Here is a 19905-nt window from a genome sequence, read left to right on the forward strand (position 1 = left end):
CCCATTGAACAGTAACTCCCTCATCCCCCTCTCCCCGATTATTCCTGTTTTGAAGATGAGGCAGCTAAGGCTTCAAGAAAATAACAAGTATTTCCCAAGGGCACAGAACTGATTTGTGTCCTTAGTTTTAGAGTCTAGAATTTATGTGTCTTGAAGAATTTAGTTTCAAGTGAATATGGATTTCCAGGCAGAATTGCCAGTCTGTGCCTTCAGGTATCCGTTGAAGTAAGAAGGATTATGCTAAGAATACAAGTCTGAGTTCTGGAATACCAAAGTCCCTTTAGAACAGTTAGCATTCTACTCTGGCAGAAGAGTTTGCTACTCTATAGTCTCTCTTACTCATGGTCAAGACCTTGGGCCTCTATGAAATCTCTCCATCCTGCCAAGGAATAAGGACTTTTGAGGATAACCAGGAAGCTTTCTTGAGTTACCTTTCAGGCTAGAATGGCCAGCTACAGAAGAATCTAGTAAAGTATATCATTTAACCCCAAACTGTGAACTCTCCCAGAAATTAGTAATTTATTGAAAAATAGCTTGACCAACCCCTTTTTTGGGGCACACTTAACTGAGAAATTTTTTTAAACACTGAGAAACAGTACTACTTTTCCTTGTGATTTTATTTGCTTCTTTTGCTGTTTATGCCTTTCTTTTTCCTGCCTCTTAACCTCTTCTGTAAAGTCAAGCTTACCCACAAACTATACATACATCCGTTGGCAGTGCACTTTAATATGTTGCTTGGATACAGATGTTTGGAACTATAGGAGCAAAATTTATACCTGATTCTGTTACTAAGGAAACCAGGGCAACTTAGGAATTTTCCTTTGGGAATCATGGCCATAAACTGGAAAGAAATCTATTAAGACTTTTGGAAGAAGAAAGATAGGTAAGACATGGTTTAATTGTATTTCTACACTGGCAAGTTAATATTTATGAGCTTCTGTAGCCTTTTTCTGCCTGTGGTATAAATATTGCTACATGAATCTTTTTCAGTAAGTTTGATCACATTATATGTGGGGGTGGCCAGGGTATTTAAATATAAACACAAATCACACTTGTAAAACATTTCCTAAACCAGACTATAAATAAAAGCATTCGTGCTTTAAGGGACAACAGTTACAGGATTTTAATTCTATAAACCTTTCCTTCACAATCAGAGCATGGGATTTGCAGGAGAAATTCTTTGCTTATGTCAGCCCTACTGGCAAATCATCTCCAGGAGAAACAAACAAGAAGTTAATTTGCAGAATCTATTTTGCTTCTCCAACTACAAGGACACATTACACCTGTCTGAGATTTCCGTCCATCCAAAACCCTGACTGGGTTTCTTAATGTTAGTGAGGCTGGCACTGCGAGAGGTAAGTTTAGTACAGCAAGAGAAACTCTGCCTGCCCAGGCTAGCTGATAGAACCTTTTAGCATGTATATGTAATCTTGTGCTGAAACAGAGCTCTTCATGAAAGCGAGAATGTTCTCTTCCAGACGGTGTCTTTGACAAAGCTCGGTGTTCTTGTTAGAGCTCTAGTCATCTTCTAAAAACTGCTGCAGCCCAACTGTAGGAAGTACCTTGTCTCTGAACACAGAGCCCAAACAGTGCTAAAAAGGGAAATGGAACATATGGTAATAAACTCTCTGAAGCTTGGATGCCGGGTTGTAATCAGCGACCAGGGTGAGAGAGGCATTGGCAAACATGAACTCTGCCCCTAGGGCCTCATTAACAAGGCCAACTGTGCCGCAGTGGAGGAAAACAGTATCACATACTCGAGGGAGATCACAGCCTGTCAGGGCAAATCCTAGATTTCCCTTTGGCTGGAGGGAACATTAACTGGAAGCAGAGGAAGCTTCCGCAAGAAGCTGGAAGAAAACCATGGCCCCCTTTGCCATACGTGTCTCTGCTTATTCAGAAATAATGATGATGAGCTTTTCAAAGTTTATTTCTGTCAAATGATGTATGCAGAGCACTGGAGGTAAGGGATCAGATTTGCTCTTTGGCTACCCCTACCTCTGGCATCACGGAGGTGGGAAGTCATTCTTTGCCTCACCTTTCCCATAAGTGTAATGAGGAGGGCTGTCTGGCCTGAGTATTCTCTAGGATCCTCCTATATTCTGCTAAGATCCTCCATGCAACAGACATTTTTCCTCAAGGATGAGAGCAGTAGTGGGTGATTTTATGGGCACTGCCAACCAAGACCATGTGTCTATATTTCCTTTTGACTTCAAAAGGTATCTTTATGGGCAAGTATTTCTGAGGCACACATGTATCTCTGTATACTGTGTACGTTGCACCAACTTCTGTTCTCTTCCTTTCTCTTCCTCTTCATCTTCTAACTTATTCTTGCTAATGATAAATTTCCAAAATTCTCGGTACTATGCGCTAAAGATACACATCAAAATGAGAAAAAAAGTTTCAAGCTGGGTAATATCCCTGATCCTACCAACTGATTTAGTCCCAGTGGCCTCTGGTTACCCATTCACAATCATATTATCTATTTGTATGCAGGGTTTTTTTTTTCTTTTGCATTTTACTGTGCAGTTCATAACTGCTTCTTACCTCTTTCTACTCAAATGCACTTTATTTAGCAGCTTTTCTTTGAAAATAATAATATTATTCAGTCATCCCTTTTTTGTGCTTGTTATTTTCTTTAAATACAACATCACAGGGGCGCCTGGGTGGCTCAGTCGGTTAAGCGGCCGACTTCGGCTCAGCTCACGATCTCGCGGTCTGTGAGTTCGAGCCCCGCATCAGGCTCTGTGCTGATAGCTCGGAGCCTGGAGCCTGTTTCAGATTCTGTGTCTCCCTCTCTCTGACCCTCCCCCGTTCATGCTCTGTCTCTCTCTGTCTCAAAAATAAATAAATGTTAAAAAAAATTAAAAAAAAAACATCACAATTAATGATTAAAATAAGTCTTTGGTATGAGTGTTATTATCTTCATTTTATAGATGAGGAGGCAGAAGCTCCTAAAAGCTCTAAGTCACAGAGGGAGTGAGTAACAGTCTTGATTCGTAGGCAGCTCCCTGACTTCAAGATATGCGGCCATTTAATTATATCAGGCTACCTTTCAGAGTAACCATTCTCTAGGGCTTCCATAGCACTGGTGATCACATGCCTCGTTCTGCCAGGAAATGGGGCTAGAAGTATATGTGTATGGGTATGTGAGGGGGAGCTGACATTCAGGCACTTACCCCAGATTTCCCTCCATCCTTTCACTGTTTCTCTTCTAGGTTGATGATCTAAGATATTTAGAAATATTTGTAAATATTAAATATTTAGAAATGTTTTTAAGATATCAAGAAGACTTGATTGTAATTTACCTGGAGCAAGAGGACATCTGAAGCTCTTTCCAGAGCTATATGTTGATGCTCTAAGTGTGGCACATAGTGTAGATATTTGCAGCCATATGGTTACAGTGAAGTATGGAGTAGGGTATGAGAAAGTGGTTGAGAAGTCAAGAGAGACTTGTATTCTACCCTTATTTCCAAGGGTAACAAAATGTAAGACTTTGAACAAGTCACTAACCAATTTGCCTTCCTATTCCTCCTCTGTAAAATGATTAGTGAACTTTTTATATGGCTGCTTTAAAGGAAAATTAAAAACCTTCTAAAATCTGTGGCATAGAGAAGCTAACTAGATCTGTATAACATTTATATTTCTTAAAGTCACTTAAACCTTTGTAGCATCTCTTAACAGCCCAGATGTGTTCTAGAAGATGGGTGTATCCACACCGAATGACTTTTCTGTGGGACTGGTAATTGAATGGAGAGAAAGGGGACAGAGCCCATGGTTGAAAATACCTCCAGACCCCAACTTTGGAGCTCAAGGTCATGATGCCTTTCTATCAAATATCTTAGATCATGAACCAAGAATTTTGGAAATTTAGAGGAGAAACAGTGAAAGGATGGAGGGAAATCTGGGGTAAGTGCTTGAATTTCAGCTCCACCTCACATACCCACACACATATACTTCTAGCTCCATTTCTTGGCAGAATGAGGCATGTGATTACCAGTGCTATTGATGCCCTGGAGAATGGTTGCTCTTGTTGGAGAGCATGTGTTGGGAAGTGCATCTCCTCTTGTTGAGAGAGATGCTCCCCAGGCAGAGCTGGAGAGACTACCCTACACTCTTCTAAACTGGGACATGTTCCACATAGGGCCTATTGTTGGTGCTTTGTGGATCCTTCCCTCCCAGAGCCCATGATAGTACTCTTCTTTGGAAGGGATAAAGAGGAGCCTCCTGCCACTACCTATTAAAGAGCCATGCTTCCTTCCTCCTCCATGAATAGCGTTAATCTGCTTCTCTCTCCTGTCTGGATCATCTCTCTCATCTGTGGGGTCATATACTAATAACAAAGCAAGATCTTTTATGTTAGGTCTCCCACCTTTTGGAAATGCTTGCAATGTATAGTTCTAAAAACTGCCAAACTTTATAATAAATGCCTATATATTGAAAAAATGTATGCACTCTGAAGTTGCATCTTGAGAAAACACAAATTCCTCCATTTTTCCTCTGGATATTTTTCCAAACAAACTACTTAGTCTTTTGTTCAGTCTTCTGCTCATGCTACAACAGCAGCACCTGCCCAAGTGAGATGTGGAGCAGGCAAGGTTTATTCTCACATGTACAGACTCATATAGTCAACTATCTATTGGACATCTCCATACATTTCAGATGTACCTAAAACAACACTGGAACTTAGCATGTTTGTTGAGCTCTTGATTTTCCCTCCAGCACCAGCTATTTTCATATTCTACATATCTACATTATTGACAACTGTCTTCTTTTAGTTACTGTAGCAAAAAATCTTGTGTCATCCTTGACTCCTCTCTCTCTTTCACACCCCATGACCAATCTGTCAGCAAATTTTGTTAGCTCTACCTTCAAAAAATATCCAGAAACTAACGACTTCTTACCATCTCCACTGCCAATCCATCATCATCTCTCACCAGGATTATTTCAAAAGCCTTATAAGCTGAATCCCTGCTTCCATTCTCTTCCACTATATATTTTTAACAGTGGCCGGAAAGGTCCTTTTAAGATAGAAGCCAGACCATGTTATCTTCTGATCAAAATCTTCCAAGGGTATCCGACATTACTTGGAATAAAACCCAAAGTCTGGGGCGCCTGGGTGGCGCAGTCGGTTAAGCGTCCGACTTCAGCCAGGTCACGATCTCGCGGTCCGTGAGTTCGAGCCCCGCGTCAGGCTCTGGGCTGATGGCTCAGAGCCTGGAGCCTGTTTCTGATTCTGTGTCTCCCTCTCTCTCTGCCCCTCCCCCGTTCATGCTCTGTCTCTCTCTGTCCCAAAAATAAATAAACGTTGAAAAAAAAAAAATTAAAAAAAAAAAAACCCAAAGTCTGCATATGATCTGGCTCCTTTATAACTTCTCAGAACTCATCTCCTACCACTTTACCCCTTGTTCATCTGCTCCAGCCATGCTGGCCTCCTTGCTTTTCTTTGAACACGTCTGGTATATTCCACAGAGTCTTTGCACATGCTCTTGTGCGACCATCCACAGGCTGGCTCCCTCGTCTTCAGATCTTTATGCAAATACTTCCTTTCATTGAGACTTATTTTGGCTACTCTATTTAAATGCATCTGACCCCTATTCACCACCTACACACATGTCATAATGAATTTTCCTCCTTCATTTTTCTGATAGCATCTGGTTTGGGTTGAATTGTGTCCCCAAACGCATCTATTGAAAATCCCAACCCCCTGTGCCTGTGAATATGACCTTATTTGGAACTAGTGTCTTTGTCCATTTAATCAAGTTAAGATGAGGTCATGAGGGTAGGCTGTAAGCCAGTATGACTTATGCCTTTATGACAGGAGGAAAACATCATAGAAAGACAGAGACACACAGGGAGAATGAGAAGTGACAACAGAGGCAGGGATTGGAGTAATGCAGTTGCAAGCTAAGGAAAGCCAACTATTGATGTTCACCACCAGAAACTAGGAAGAGGCAGGAAAGGAGTCTACTCAGAGTTCTAGAGGGAGCATGGTCTCACTAACACCTTGATTTCAGACTGCTAGCCTCCAGATTATGAGAGAATGAACTTTTGTTGTTTTAAGCCAGCTAGCTGTAGTACATTATTATGGAAGCTTTGGCAAACTAATACAGTATGTATCACACCTTCTGATATACTACATATTTTACATGTTTGTTGTATTTATCGTCTGTCTCCCCAACATGGTAGAGTAAACTCCAAGGAGGACACACCATTTCTGGCTCCCTAGTCCATACTGCTCTGATCTCTGCGGGGTTCCACTCAATTCGACTTCTGCCTAGGATTAATTGATCCTAATGCTTCTGGATGAACCTGCAGAGAAATTTCATGAAGATATGAACTGAACTCAAAGCAAGAAGTGGACATTCTACCTTCTAAGGATAGTGGAAGAATAATTTGGAATTGTATAAAATTTGGAGACGACAGACTACAGTGCTGTAAAGGAAGTCTTCCATTTGGACTCCCAGATAATACTGCCCATGTGCCCAGACCACATAGTGTAAAGGGTTAGGTAAGTGCCTGTGTATTAGATGAAGAAAATCATGATGGATTGGTTGGACACAGAAGGATATATACCACAGAGAATTCCTGATAGCTCTGAAGATATCTTGTCAAAAATTTACGTGTTTTTAATTTTTCCTCAGTGTTGGTTTTAATAGCTTTTAATTTTTTTTCACAGCACTTAAAGTGTCTCAATAACACTATGCCTCAAAGGAAATGTATTGTCTTTGTAACACAATATTATACGCATTATTGAATTCTGAAGCTAAACCTGCTAGAAGAGCAATGCAAAATGAACAAAGCATTCTCTAGAATGCTTCAAACAACACCAAAAAGATATGTTGTCCATCTATCACCCAGAAGATGCACTATACCTTATTTCTGGTCTGTAAATACAAATAGAAAATTATTAAGGAGAGAGAAAAATTTAAAAAAAATCTGAAAAATAAAATGAGGATTCTTAGGGCAATATAATGCAAAGTTTGGGGGAACAAGACTATGGAATTAGAGCTGGGTTTGAATTCTGGTTCCAAGACTCAGTAGCTGTGGAGTTACATGATAATAATAATATTATGTTAGTGACGACTAGTACACGCTTAAAGTGTTGTTGTAAGTTAAAGTGGGTTGTAAATTAAATACACATGAAAAATACTTAGCTTCGTCCTCAGAAAGTGGCACCTGTTATTGCTATGTCTTCCAATGCAATTGCTATCTATAGGTGAGATTTATTTTAATCTCTTGTGAAAGAACATTGAGAGAGAGACTCAGTTCGCTACTGTAGAGCCGCTCAGAATCTCCTTTCAGGCTGTGATCTGAATGTGCTTGTTGACAATGACTATTATTGGGATAAAGGAATCATGTACAGTCTTCTGATTAACTACTGTATCACTTCCCATCATTGTCCTTTTCATCTTATTTGATATAAATATGTAACCTAATGATCCTTTCACTTAAATCTCTCCTTTGATGGGGAGATTTTCAAAGTGCTTTTTCAGAAATTCATTAATTAGGCAAGTCTACCCATTTTTCTAGAGCCTATTACTGAGATACTTGAAGAACTTTGGGGACTAGGAAATTCCCCCTAATTTTCTAGAGGAGATGGAGAGACAGTCTCACAAATTTCAGAGTATATCATGTATAGGAGGAAAAGGGTTATTCTTGGAATTAACCTTATCACTGTTTTCATATTAACGTTTATTTGCAAGTTCCCTTGAAAAGCTTTCACCATATGCATGAATTGACCAAGTCTATCATGACAATTAGACCCTCCTGGAAACTGTGCCTCCCTATTTTGATTATCTTCCTTTTTTTAAAAACATTTATTTATTTTTGAGAGAGAAAGAGAGAGAGGAAGACACAGAATTCAAAGCAGGTTCCAGGCTCCAAACTGTCAGTGCAGAGCCCGACGCGGGGTTCAAGCTCACAAACAGTTAGATTGTGACCTGAGCTGAAGTCTGATGCTCAACCAACTGAGCCACCCAGGCTTCCCTGATTATCTCCTCTTTAAGGCCTGGCATCATGGACTCTGATTTCCCAGCAACACTTTCACCTCTCTGATTTCATATCATGGCAAATGTCTAATTGGGGGTTCAATTTTCCCCTTAACTAGATGTAGCTGGTTGTTAGATAACTGTGAACTTAAAAATACTCAGCTGGGGCCACCTGGGTTGCTTAGTCAGTTAAGCATCTGACTTTGGCTCAGGGCATGATCTCGGGGTTCATGAGTTTGAGTTCTATACTGACAGTGCAGAGCCTGCTTGGAATTCTCTCTCTCTCTCTCTCTCTCTCTCTCTCTGCTCCTCCCCCACTTGTATTTTCTCTCTCTTTCTCTCTCAAAATAAATAAACTTAAAAAAAAACCCAGCAAAAAACTACTAGGCTAAAGGAAACCACCAGGTTGCAGATGATCCAGGAACTTCATTGAACCTGAGTTTTGGCTGGCAATCTGAGCAGAGAGCTTGGCTGTCAACGAATGAAGCATGTTTTAATTAGGAAGCTTTATTACATCATTACAGGGAGTAAAGAGAGTGTGGTTTGAGAGATTGCAGGATTGCAGGCTAGATGCTTAAGGAGGCTCTCCTGCCATGAGACCCTTGTCAGAATCTGACCTTTGTCATTCTGTAAGATGATAAGACAGAAAAAGTGCTATCTTCCTTGGTTTGTATGGTGGTTAAGAAAATAACCAGATTTTTTGAAATTGCAGTAAAAGTGCCCTTCTTCAGAATTATTTTGGAAAAAGAGTGTGAGATCATTGCTGTGCCCTCTTCAGGAAATCCACACCCTAAGATTGCATGCTTCTCGCTTTGCTTGGGTATCTCTACTCAAATGCCTCCTCCTCTATCTTTCTTTGTGGAACACATTACAACCTTCTCGTTATAATTTATATTTGTAGGGTTATTATTTATTGTCACCTCTACTGGAACATGAAGTTTATGATGGCACAGACTTGAGATGGTCATCACTCCGTTGCCAGTAAATAATCATTAAATGAAAATTGAAAGATTTGAAGGAGGGTCTGGGCGGCTCAGTCAGTCATCCAACTTTGGCTCAGGTCATGATCTCATGGTTCGTGAGCTCCAGCCCCGTATCGGGCTCTGCACTGTCAGTGCAGGGCCTGTTTGGAATTATCTTTCTGCCCCTCCCCCCACTCGTGCTTTCTCTCTCTCAAAATAAATAAACAAAAAAAAAAAAAAGGAAAAGACTTGAAGGAGGTGGTGGAGAGATGTTAGATGCATGGTGTACGATAATCAAATGGACACAACTAGCTGGTCTGGGGGCTATCAGGCCTAGTTTGAAAAAGAAGTTTTATGAAAACCTGACTAGTCTTGTAAGAGCATAGTTTCTGTCACTGTGGTAATGAGAAGCAGGAAGAATTATAATATACAAATAATCCTAAGAAACTCTTAAATTTTAGCCAATAGCTTAACCTCTCTGCCAAAATAACCTGCCTCCTATTTTCTGCATTATTTTTCATTACCCCAGTCAGAAGAGGGAAGAGTTGAGCTAAGGAAAACATCAGAGAGTAAGGGAAGGCTGGCTACTGGAAGTGTTGGGGCTGGTAGGGACTTGGTGTGAAAGGTAAGTGTTGAGGCTTTCTGTCTCAGGTGGCTGATGACAATAGCCTGATACATCGGATTTACTCTCCTGTTCTCCATGGCTCCTTCCTTCCTTCCTCACTGCTAAACCTTATTTGAACCTTCCTCCTTTGCTTTCCTTTCTTATTAGTATCTTTCTTTCCATCCTGCCTTCATGACTGGGCAGCAGATGACTCAGGCTCCCTCTGGGAGAAGTCAGAGTATGAGGTTTGGAGCTAAAGGACAGGGACACCAAAATAGTATCTGTTCTTTTAGTTATTGGCTGAGCTGGCCAGATTCTGTGTTTGGGGGGTTGGGTATAAATCATTCGTTTTTCCAGTTTGACTTTTGCCCAGGGAGTGGTAAGAATGGAATAAATCTTAAATGCATTTTTAAAAAGTATACTTATGCTCTTCTCTGTGTGTCTGCTTTGAATAAGTTTATTGTCTACTGTTAACTTTAGTGAAAAATATGAGACGATGATGGCAATTATGAGGGCTATCATTTTTGAACACGAATGTTTCAGTCCTTGTACTAAGCGCTATATTTGAATAATTTATTTTTTAATAGTTTTAACAATGAAGGTGGGTATTAGTATCAGCTCCATTTTACAGCGAAGGAAATTCAAATTTAGGTTTAGGAACTTGCTCAAACTCGAGCTAATAAAAAACAAAGTTTGCGGTTCAACATAGGTAATACACCACATTAGTAGAATGAAGTATAAAACACACATGATTATTTCAGTTGATGCAGAAAAAGCTTTTGAAAACTTCAACAACCTTTCGTGATAGAAACAATCATTAAACTAGGGATAGAGGGAAACGATTCGAAAATGTTGGCAAGGATGTGGAGAAATTAGAACTCTTGTAAGTGATTGGTAGGGATGGAAAACGGTGGAAAAGGGTGGAAAACGGTATGGAAACTATGGAAAACAGTATGTCAGTTCCTCCAAAAATTATAAATAGAATTAACATATGATCCAGCATTCTCAATTCTGGGTATATATCCCAAAGAATTGAAAGCAGTGTCCTGAGGACATGTTTGCATACCCAAGGTTATAGTGACTCTATTCACAATAGACAAGAGGTAAGAAGCAACCCAAATGCCCATTGATGGATGAATGGATTCACAAAATGTGGTGCATATATACAGTGTAATATTATTCTACCTTAAAAAGGAAGGAAATTCTGACACATGGTATACCATGAATGAAACGTAAGGACCTTATGCTAAAGTGAACATAAGCTAGTCACAAAAGGACAAACGTTATAGGATTCCACTTATGTGAGTTACCCATATTAGCCAAATTAAAAAAGATGAAGTAAAGTGGTGGGCAGGGGCTGGGAAAAGAGAGAATGGTGAGTGAATGAAGGAACAAACAGTTCAGGAAGATGAAAAAAGTTCTACAGATGGATTGATCACGATTGTTGTACAATGTGAATGCATTTAATGCCACAGAACATGCACTTAAAATGGTTCAAATATTAAGGTTTAAGTTATGTATATCTTGCGACAATTAAAAAAATAAAGTTAGGGGGCGCCTGGGTGGCGCAGTCGGTTAAGCGTCTGACTTCAGCCAGGTCACGATCTCGCGGTCCGTGAGTTCGAGCCCTGCGTCGGGCTCTGGGCTGATGGCTTGGAGCCTGGAGCCTGTTTCTGATTCTGTGTCTCCCTCTCTCTCTGCCCCTTGCCCGTTCATGCTCTGTCTCTCTCTGTCCCAAAATAAATAAAAAAACAAAACAAAACAAAAAAAAGTTGGAAAAAAAAATAAAGTTGGGACTTATACTTGAAATTTGTTAAAAAATGCTTTGAGAACCCAGCGTGCTCAGAGCACTTGGCAGAACTACAAAGTAACAACTCTTCTATTGAGCCCACGGATTCTGAGTGTCTTCTGTGTTTTGGTCCAAAATGCCTGACCAATGTGATACAGAAACCAGTATTAAAAAATGGGTAAGACTTCCATTTCACAGTCAAAATGCCTAATTTCAAGTCCCACTGTTCATGCATGAGATTGCATTGTCTGTTAATTGGGTACCATCCTTCTGATGCCCTGATATGAGTGGTAATTTCAGAAACTTCTGAGGCACATATCAGTTGCACTGCTTGTTTGGACATAGTTCAGGTGTGGCCTGTACCACAACTTTATGAATGAGGTTTTGAGGCAAGAGCTATTCTTTCACACCTCATGTCCTTACTTTTAGAAAATATTTTGTGAACAAATTCAGTAGACAATGGAGTGGACGTAGATTCGGTATGGTTTAGCCTTTTGAAGTCTAGACTTAGCAATACGTGAGACTTTTCAGTGGGCTATTGTAAAAGAGGTTGTTGTTTTTCTTTTCTTTTCCGATGTGCTTAACAGAAACTAAATATCTAAAACCAGCTTCAGCCTCTGCTTTAATGACTTCCAACCACCAACATGGAAAAGGGTATCCAGAAGAATTTTAGGAAAGTTAAAACTTATTCAGTGCATGGAGGGGTCATACATGCAACTTCTAATTATGGCCTTCTATACTATTTGTTGGCTGTGTGACATCGAGCAAGTTAAGTAACCTTCCTGAGCCTCAGTTTCTTTATCTTAAAGTGGGTTTTGTAATAGTATCTACTGCACAGGGTGGTGGTGAGGATTAAATGAGATGATCCCAAATGGTCTTTCTATTTTTACCCTTGCTGTCTTAACACTATTTTAACACAGCACTAATAGTTACAGGCATACTTTTAAGTCAGACCATGTTGCATCTTTGCTCAGTACTAGAATGGCTTGCCATTTTGCTTAGAGGGAAAGCCAAAGTCTGCATAGTGGTCTGCAAGGTCAGATGTGATCTGGCCCCTCTAACCTCTCTGCTATCCACTTTTACTATTTTCTGGTCTCTTCCCATTAGCAATTGTGACCTTCAGTGTCTAGGGATATTCCTGCCTAGAAGCTTTTCTGGAGGCTTATCCTTCTCTATGGAACGTTCTTTACCCCCATTATGAACCTAGCTCATTCTTTACCTGCTTTAAAATTTTATTTCAGGTGCCTGGGTGGCTTCCTCAGTTGAGCGTCTGACTCTTGGTTTTTGGCTCAGGTCATGAGCCAGGGTCGTGGGATCAAGCCCTGCATCAGGCTCCATGTGCCACACTGAGCGTGGAGCCTGCTTAAGATTCGCTCTCCCTCTACCCCTTTCCACCATTTGTGCTCTAAATCTCTTTCTCACTCTCTGTCTCTCTCTCGCTTGCTCTCTCTCATATAAAAAAAAAACAAACCAAGGGGCGCCTGGGTGGCGCAGTCGGTTAAGCGTCCGACTTCAGCCAGGTCACGATCTCACGGTCCGTGAGTTCGAGCCCCGCGTCGGGCTCTGGGCTGATGGCTCGGAGCCTGGAGCCTGTTTCCGATTCTGTGTCTCCCTCTCTTCTGCCCCTCCCCCGTTCATGCTCTGTCTCTCTCTGTCCCCAAAATAAATAAAAACGTTGAAAAAAAAATTAAAAAAAAAAAAAACCAAACCAAAAACTTTATTTCATGTCACCTTTCAGTGAGGCCCACCCTAACGACCCTGGTCAAAATAGAATACTCCCTCTCCAGCATTATCCATCCCCCTTAGGCTTTTATGATCTTTCATTGGCACTTATCTTCTAATACACTAAGCCATAAACTTACAGATTGCGTATTTGACTATAGGTACTACTAGAAGTTAAGACCATGAGGACAGAGATGTTGAACTGTTTTTTCATTACTGAATCCCCAGTGCCCAGAACAGTGCCTGGCATATGGTAAGCATTTAACAGTTTTGAATGAATGAATGATTCCATATAAAGCACTTAGCACCACTACTGGTACATAGTAAGTGCTTAATATATAGTAGCTATTTTAGGGACTGCAGGCTGCTTCAAATCAGAGACCAGATGTGGTGTTTCAGACTTCTGCTGTAATGAACATGAGGAAAGCAAATTTATCAAACACGTATATGGGAAAAGTCCTGTGATGCCAACGTCCTGAGCATATTATTTCCCATTCCCTAATTGTAGAAAGTGGTTAACAAGGGCATGTTTTTCATGTCATATAATTTAAAACAATCAAGGGTCTCAACAAAGTATATCATTACTATCAGGCAATCCAATTCTTGGAAAGAAACTTAGATATTTTTGCATTAACCTCTTAAACAGCAACTTTGGTTAACTATATGATTTGGGGCAAGTCATTAACCTCAGTGTCTTATCTGTTAGTGTCAGGTGACTGGGGATTGGAATACAGTTCTGGGTATGGTCTCTCCAGGACCGTCAATTGTACCATTCAGTATTTTCATGGGATGAGAGGTTGAAGGTCTTTATTCAGACCCATGTCCAACAGACTAAGGCTTAAGAAAATAAATGAGTATTAGGCCCTGGAAAATTGTGTCTACCAAGTCAACTTCTGTTTGAGTTAAACTTAGACTAAGAAATTGGCTCTCTGTAAACTTGTTGCTATGGTTTTGAGCTTTGCTTTTTGTTAGTTCTCTCTCTATTTTTCCCTTCTCTTCTGTCCTCTTCCTCTCTTTCCGCATTCTTCTTTCCTAAGGTGTAACCCCTGCTCTGTGTGGCTGCTCTGGTCTTTGGGGACTTTGATGTCTATTCCCAAGGTGAGGAAGTCCACATCCATATCTAGCTCTAAAGATTTTCCCTACACTCAATAAATTAATAAGAACATTATGAATAATTTTATGTAAAGAACTCTGGAAACTTACATGAAATAGGAAAGTTATCTAAAATCACAACTTACCAAAACTGACACAGAATGGACTATCTGAATAAGGTCTATATCTGCCAAATAAATTGGAACTGTAATCAAAATCCTTCCCATGAGGAAAACTACAGGCCTAAACAGCCTCACTGGTTCATTCCTCCAAAAGTTCAGGAAATAATACTGTATTTATACAGATTCTTTCAGAAAATAAAGAAAGAGAATGCTTACAATTCATTTTGTGAGGTCAGTATAACCTTGAAACTGAAACATGATCAGGATATTATAGGGAAAAAATTACATCTTTTTATCTACCATGAACATAGATGCAAAATTTCTAAACACAATATTAGCAAATAGAGTGCAATAAGATAGAAATAACATAATAGTTCACGGCCAGGTAAAGTTTATTTCAGGAATACAGTAATAGTTTAATATATAAAAACCACTTAATATCATTTTAAAAATAACTTTAAAATAGAGAAAATCATATTATCATCTCAATAGATACAAAAAAGGCATGACCCCATTCATGACTAAAACAAAACAACTGTGAGAAAATTAAGATGAGAACTCTCTTAATGTGATAAAAAGGAGTCTAAAAACTCTACAGCTGACATCATTTCTAATGGTGTAATACTGAACTTTTTTCCCTTAAAGTTGGAAATGTCTACTGTCACCATGTTTATTCAACATACTTTTGAAGGTTCCAGTCAGAAGAAAAAGGAATAAAAATTACAAAAATATTACATGATGAGAAGAATAAAGTTACCTCTATTACAAATGACATAATTATATAAGAAATTCAAAAGAAGTTATAAACTATTAGAATTAAGGTATTACCAAATTTGCTGGATGGAAAACCCATATAGAAAAAGTACTTATTTCTATATTTCAGCCAAAAATAAAACCATAAAATTAGAAAAGCAGTACCATTTAAAATAGGAGCTAAAAACTATGTACCTCTGGGTTAAACTTAAGATTTATAAGATGTCTATAATTAAACTACAAGTGTTGGTGCTCCTGGGTGTCTCAGTTGATAAGCATCTGACTTCAATTTTTTTTTAACGTTTTATTTATTTTTGAGACAGTGAGAGACAGACCATGAACAGGGGAGGGTCAGAGAGAGGGAGACACAGAATCCAAAGCAGGCTCCAGGCTCTGAGCTGTCAGCACAGAGCCCGACACGGGGCTCGAACTCACAGAGTGTGAGATCATGACCTGAGCCGAAGTCGGCCACTTAACAGACTGAGCCACCCAGGTGCCCCATATAAGCATCTGACTTCAGCTCAGGTCATGATCTCAGGTTTGTGAGCTCAAGCCCCTCTTCAGGTAAAACAACAACAACAACAACAAAAAACAAAAAACAAAAAACAAAAAAAAAAACCCACAAAAACCATGAGCCCTGCTTTGGGTGAGCCGCACTTGCTTCTCTCTCCCTTTCCCTCTGCCCCTCCTGGGATTCTCTCTCTCTCTCTGCCCCTTGCTCACTTGCGCCCTCTCTTTCTCTCTCAAAACAAACCAAACAAAAAACCCCCCAAAACCCTGTTGCTAAAAGAAAGAATACTTAAATGGGGGAGATGAATAAAGTTTGTGGATTGAGAGATTCAATATTTGTAAGATGTCATTTTCTCCAAATTGATCTATAAATTTGATCTGAGCCCAATCAAAACCTAGCAGGATTTGTGTAGAAATTGACAAGCTGATTCTAAAATTTATACAGAAATGAAAGTACCAATAAACCTTAGATAATATTGAACAAGAACAAAGCTGGAGGGCTTACAACACCAGACTTCCAGACTTAGTGTAAAGCTCCAGTAATTAAGAGTGTGGTATTATGCAAGGAGAGACAAACAGACCAACTGGACAGAATTATGAGTCTAGAAATAGACTCACACATACAGAATTTCTTGATTTATTAAAAAGGTGCCACTGCAGTTCAGTGGGAGAAAGTTGGCTTTTCATTAAATGGTGCTATAACATTATTCTTATGAAAAAAATGAACCTTGCCTCCTATATTACAGCATACAGTAAAATTAATTTGAGAGGGAATATAGATCTCTATTTGCAAGATAGAAAAAAACGGAGCTTTGGGAAGAATACAGAAGATATCTTTATGACCTTAGGTAGGCATGACTTTCTTAAACATAAACATAAAGCATTAACCATAAAAAAAACCTCTGATAAACTGGGTTTTAACAAAATTATGACTATTAATTCATCAAAAGATATCAATCATTATGATAATGAAAAGACAAGCCATATACTGGAAGAAAATATTTGTCATTTATATGTCTGACAAAGGCCTGGTATCCTAAATATACAAAGAGTTCATGTAAATTAATATGATATAAACAAACCATACAGTTTTTTAAAATTTCAGGTATTTCATAAATAAGATATCCAAATAACCAGTAAACATATCAAAATCTAATCTATATTATTATTCATCAAGCGAACAGAAAGCAGAATCAGACCTATAAATACAGAGAACAAACTGATGGTTTCCAGAGGGGAAAGGGTGGGAGGATGGGCAAAATGGGTTGATTTTGATCTCTGCCTTGATTCAGTGGTGGTTACACAGGAATATACATATATGAAGACACATCCAGCTGTATAGTCAAGATTTGTGTACTCTATGCACTTTACTAGATATGCATTATACTTCAAAGGCAAGCAAAATTAAAAATTAGATTTTAATAAAAGTAAAAAGCATTAGTTAAAAGAACATACACAAGAAAGAATATCTAATGGGAAAAAGACAGTGTCTTCAACAAATGGTGTTGGGAAAATTGGACAGCTATATGCAAAAGAATGAAACTGGACTAATTTCTTATACCCAAAGATATACCCAAAAATATCTTATACACAAAGATAAATTCAAATGGATTAAAGACCTAAGTGTGAGACATGAAATAATAAATCCTAGAGGTGACATTAACAGTAACCTTTTTTACATTAACCATAGTCATTTCTTTCTAGATAAGTCTTCAGAGGCAAGGGAAACAAAAACAAAAGTAAACTATTGTGATTTCATAAAAATAAAAACTTTTGCACAGCAAAGGAAGCAATCAATGAAACTAAAAAGGCAACCTATTGAATGGGAGAAGGTATTTGCAAATGACATATCTGACATATTTTAGTATCTAAAATATGTAAAAAACTTATAAAATTCAATATCTAAAACCCAAACAATCTAACTTAAAAATGGGCAGAAGACATGAAAAGACATTTTCCCAAAGAGGACCTGCAGATGACCAACAGACACATGAAAAGATGCTCAACATCACTCATCATCAGGGAAATACAAACCAAAACTATAATGAGATATTACCTCACACTTGTCAGAACGGCTAAACTCAACAACACAAGAAACAACAGATGTTGGCGAGGATGTGGAGAAAGATAAACCCTTTTGCACTGTTGGTGGGAATGCAAACTGGTGCAGCCACTCTGGAAAGCAGTATGGAGGTTCCTCAAAAAATTAGAACTACTCTACAAACCAGCAATTGCAACACTAGAATACAAAAATACTAATTCGAAGGGATGCATACACCCCAATGTTTATAGCAGTATTGTCTACAGTAGTCAAATTATGGAAACAGCCCAAGGGTCTATTGACTGATGAATGGATAAAGAAGATGTGGTATCCTTGGAGTATTAGTCATAAATATTGAAATATGAGTCATAAATGAGAATGAAATATTGCCATTTGCAATGACATGGATGGAACTAGAGAGTATAATGCTAAGTGAAATAAGTCAGTCAGAGAAAGACAAATACCATATGATTTCACTCATATGTGGAATATAAAAACAAACAAAGGGAAGAGAGAGAGAGAGAGAGAGAGAGAGAGAGAGAGGCAAACCAAGAAACAGATTCTTAACTATAGAGAACAAACTGATGGTTACCAGAGGGGAGGTGGGTGGGGAGATGGGTGAAATAGGTGATGGGGATTAAGGAGGGCACTTGCAATGAGCACTGGGTGTGGTATGGAAGTGTTGAATCACTATATTGTACACTTGAAATTAATATTACACTGTACGTTAACTGGAGTTTAAATAAAAACTTAAAAAAACAGAATAAAATAAAAAAAGATAAGCCAACAGGTGGATGAACACAAATCCCAAATTCTCACACCAATGAATGGGCAGAGCACCAGGTCACAGTTCCTTCGGGTGAAACAACAGGCAGTGTACATCGAGGTCTGTGCAGGATTTAGGCTTGGTAGACGTCCCCTAAGCCCCCGAGCAGCAGACTGTAAAGCTAACAGCCCTTCAGCTCCTGTGGGTAGCTCAGCTGATACCAAATAGGCATGAATATCTCAAAAAGAGAACTGAGCAGTTTCAGGCACCCAGCTGGACTCTGCAGTCTAGGAGCCTCTAGCAACCAGAAGGGAGCTTTTAGCAGTTAGCCTTTCCTTATCTCACCAGCAGATCCTGGAGGATGCCTCTGGCATGCACTGACTTAGGACCTTTGCCTTTGGTTCCTTTTCCACAAAAAAAGAAGTCCCATTCTGTGCAAACCTTTCTGAGGATGAGTTTGTAGACATCGTCAATAAGACGACCACTTGGTAATCCATTTTAGGATATTGGAAAACTAGTTTTAATCCATTCTGATGGAAGATTTTATGCAAGAATTAAAGCATTCTAAGTCTGGTTTTTCGATTTCATATCACATCAACAAACTTTGCTGTGGATGGAATTAGCAGCCAAAGAGCTCTGTCTAAATCATTGCTTTCTGTTGTCCTAAGCTTTCTCAGTGTTGGATGTTGGCTTAGATGCCAAGCTGGACCAAGAACATCGTAAACTTCTTGTCTATTTAATGACTAAAATAATAGCCCTGTTTGATAATAGCCATCCCAGACTTATCCATCTCAAGCTATAAAGGGAGACACATTAGTATTTGTGGTCACATATTGACCAGTTGAAACCTCATACATGGCTTTCAAAAGCAAGTGAACAAATGTGTTTTTGGGATGAGGCACTGCAAAGAGCTACAGAGCATTGTAATTGGAAGCTCTTTATACAGCATACATTCATACTCACTGATATTATCTTACATTTATACGAGACTTCACAATTTCAACATGCTTCTCTATATATTCTCCCACTTGATTTCCATAAATTTCCATAAAATAGGTATCATATCCATTGGAGGTGCGTTCAAAGTCACCAGTAAGTGAAGGAGGTATTCACATGACTTACTACATCCATATCTATGGTTGGTGAGGCTGGACTTTCACAAGTGAAATCCTTTGCTTTTCAGCTTTCGAATTAAAGAGTTTGAACTAGCAAGTGGCCTTTCCTTCTTCTATCTTGTATTGGCCCCAAACCTTGCAATTCTTGACATTTATACAAGAGGTGCTCATCACACCATTTTATGAGGTAAGTCATACAAGGATCATGAACCTCATAGAGATCTTGTTATATTTCTCCAATATGATGGACACCCATGATAAAAGTAGGAGCCTTGTAAAAAACCATAAGCAAAGCTCCACATTTTACTTTAGGTTTAGAGAGTGTCAGACAAACTATTATTGAATCAATAGAGAAAGAAAACAAAAGCATAGTTGCCCTCTGAAACACCTAACTGACATTATTTTTTTAAATAAAGTGTAAAATATAGGACAACTCTA

At 39.0% G+C, this 19905-nt stretch overlaps 1 protein-coding gene and 1 long non-coding RNA gene across 13 annotated transcripts in view; one reads left to right on the plus strand and one right to left on the minus strand.

The window, feature by feature from the left end:
- Window positions 1–19905, plus strand: part of PLCXD3 (phosphatidylinositol specific phospholipase C X domain containing 3) — a 231194-nt gene that overhangs the window by 22381 nt on the left and 188908 nt on the right. For 2 of the 11 annotated variants that reach the window (XR_006585552.1, XR_439604.4), the window contains exons 1-4: window positions 5920–6511; window positions 9483–9578; window positions 13230–13321; window positions 19536–19654. The gene's annotated coding sequence lies outside the window, so the exon portion shown is untranslated. Of the gene's footprint in view, window positions 1–270; window positions 884–1154; window positions 1356–5862; window positions 6512–9482; window positions 9579–13229; window positions 13322–19535; window positions 19655–19905 lie in introns of those variants that run through there. The other 9 variants (XR_006585563.1, XR_002145368.3, XR_006585559.1 and 6 more) reach the window with 9 other exon arrangements.
- LOC109491841 lies at window positions 1353–5545 on the minus strand. Of its 2 annotated transcripts, XR_002735811.2 has the most exons (4): window positions 5403–5545; window positions 4905–5021; window positions 3180–3227; window positions 1353–1592 (listed from the first exon to the last, which is right to left on the minus strand). It is a non-coding gene; the product is annotated as an uncharacterized LOC109491841 (long non-coding RNA). The 2 variants fall into 2 exon arrangements; XR_002145389.3 differs by lacking the exon at window positions 5403–5545 and having other exon boundaries at window positions 4905–5195.

The sequence above is a fragment of the Felis catus genome, chromosome A1 (assembly GCF_018350175.1).
Source record: "Felis catus isolate Fca126 chromosome A1, F.catus_Fca126_mat1.0, whole genome shotgun sequence".
NCBI classification, from domain to species: Eukaryota; Metazoa; Chordata; class Mammalia; order Carnivora; family Felidae; genus Felis; species Felis catus.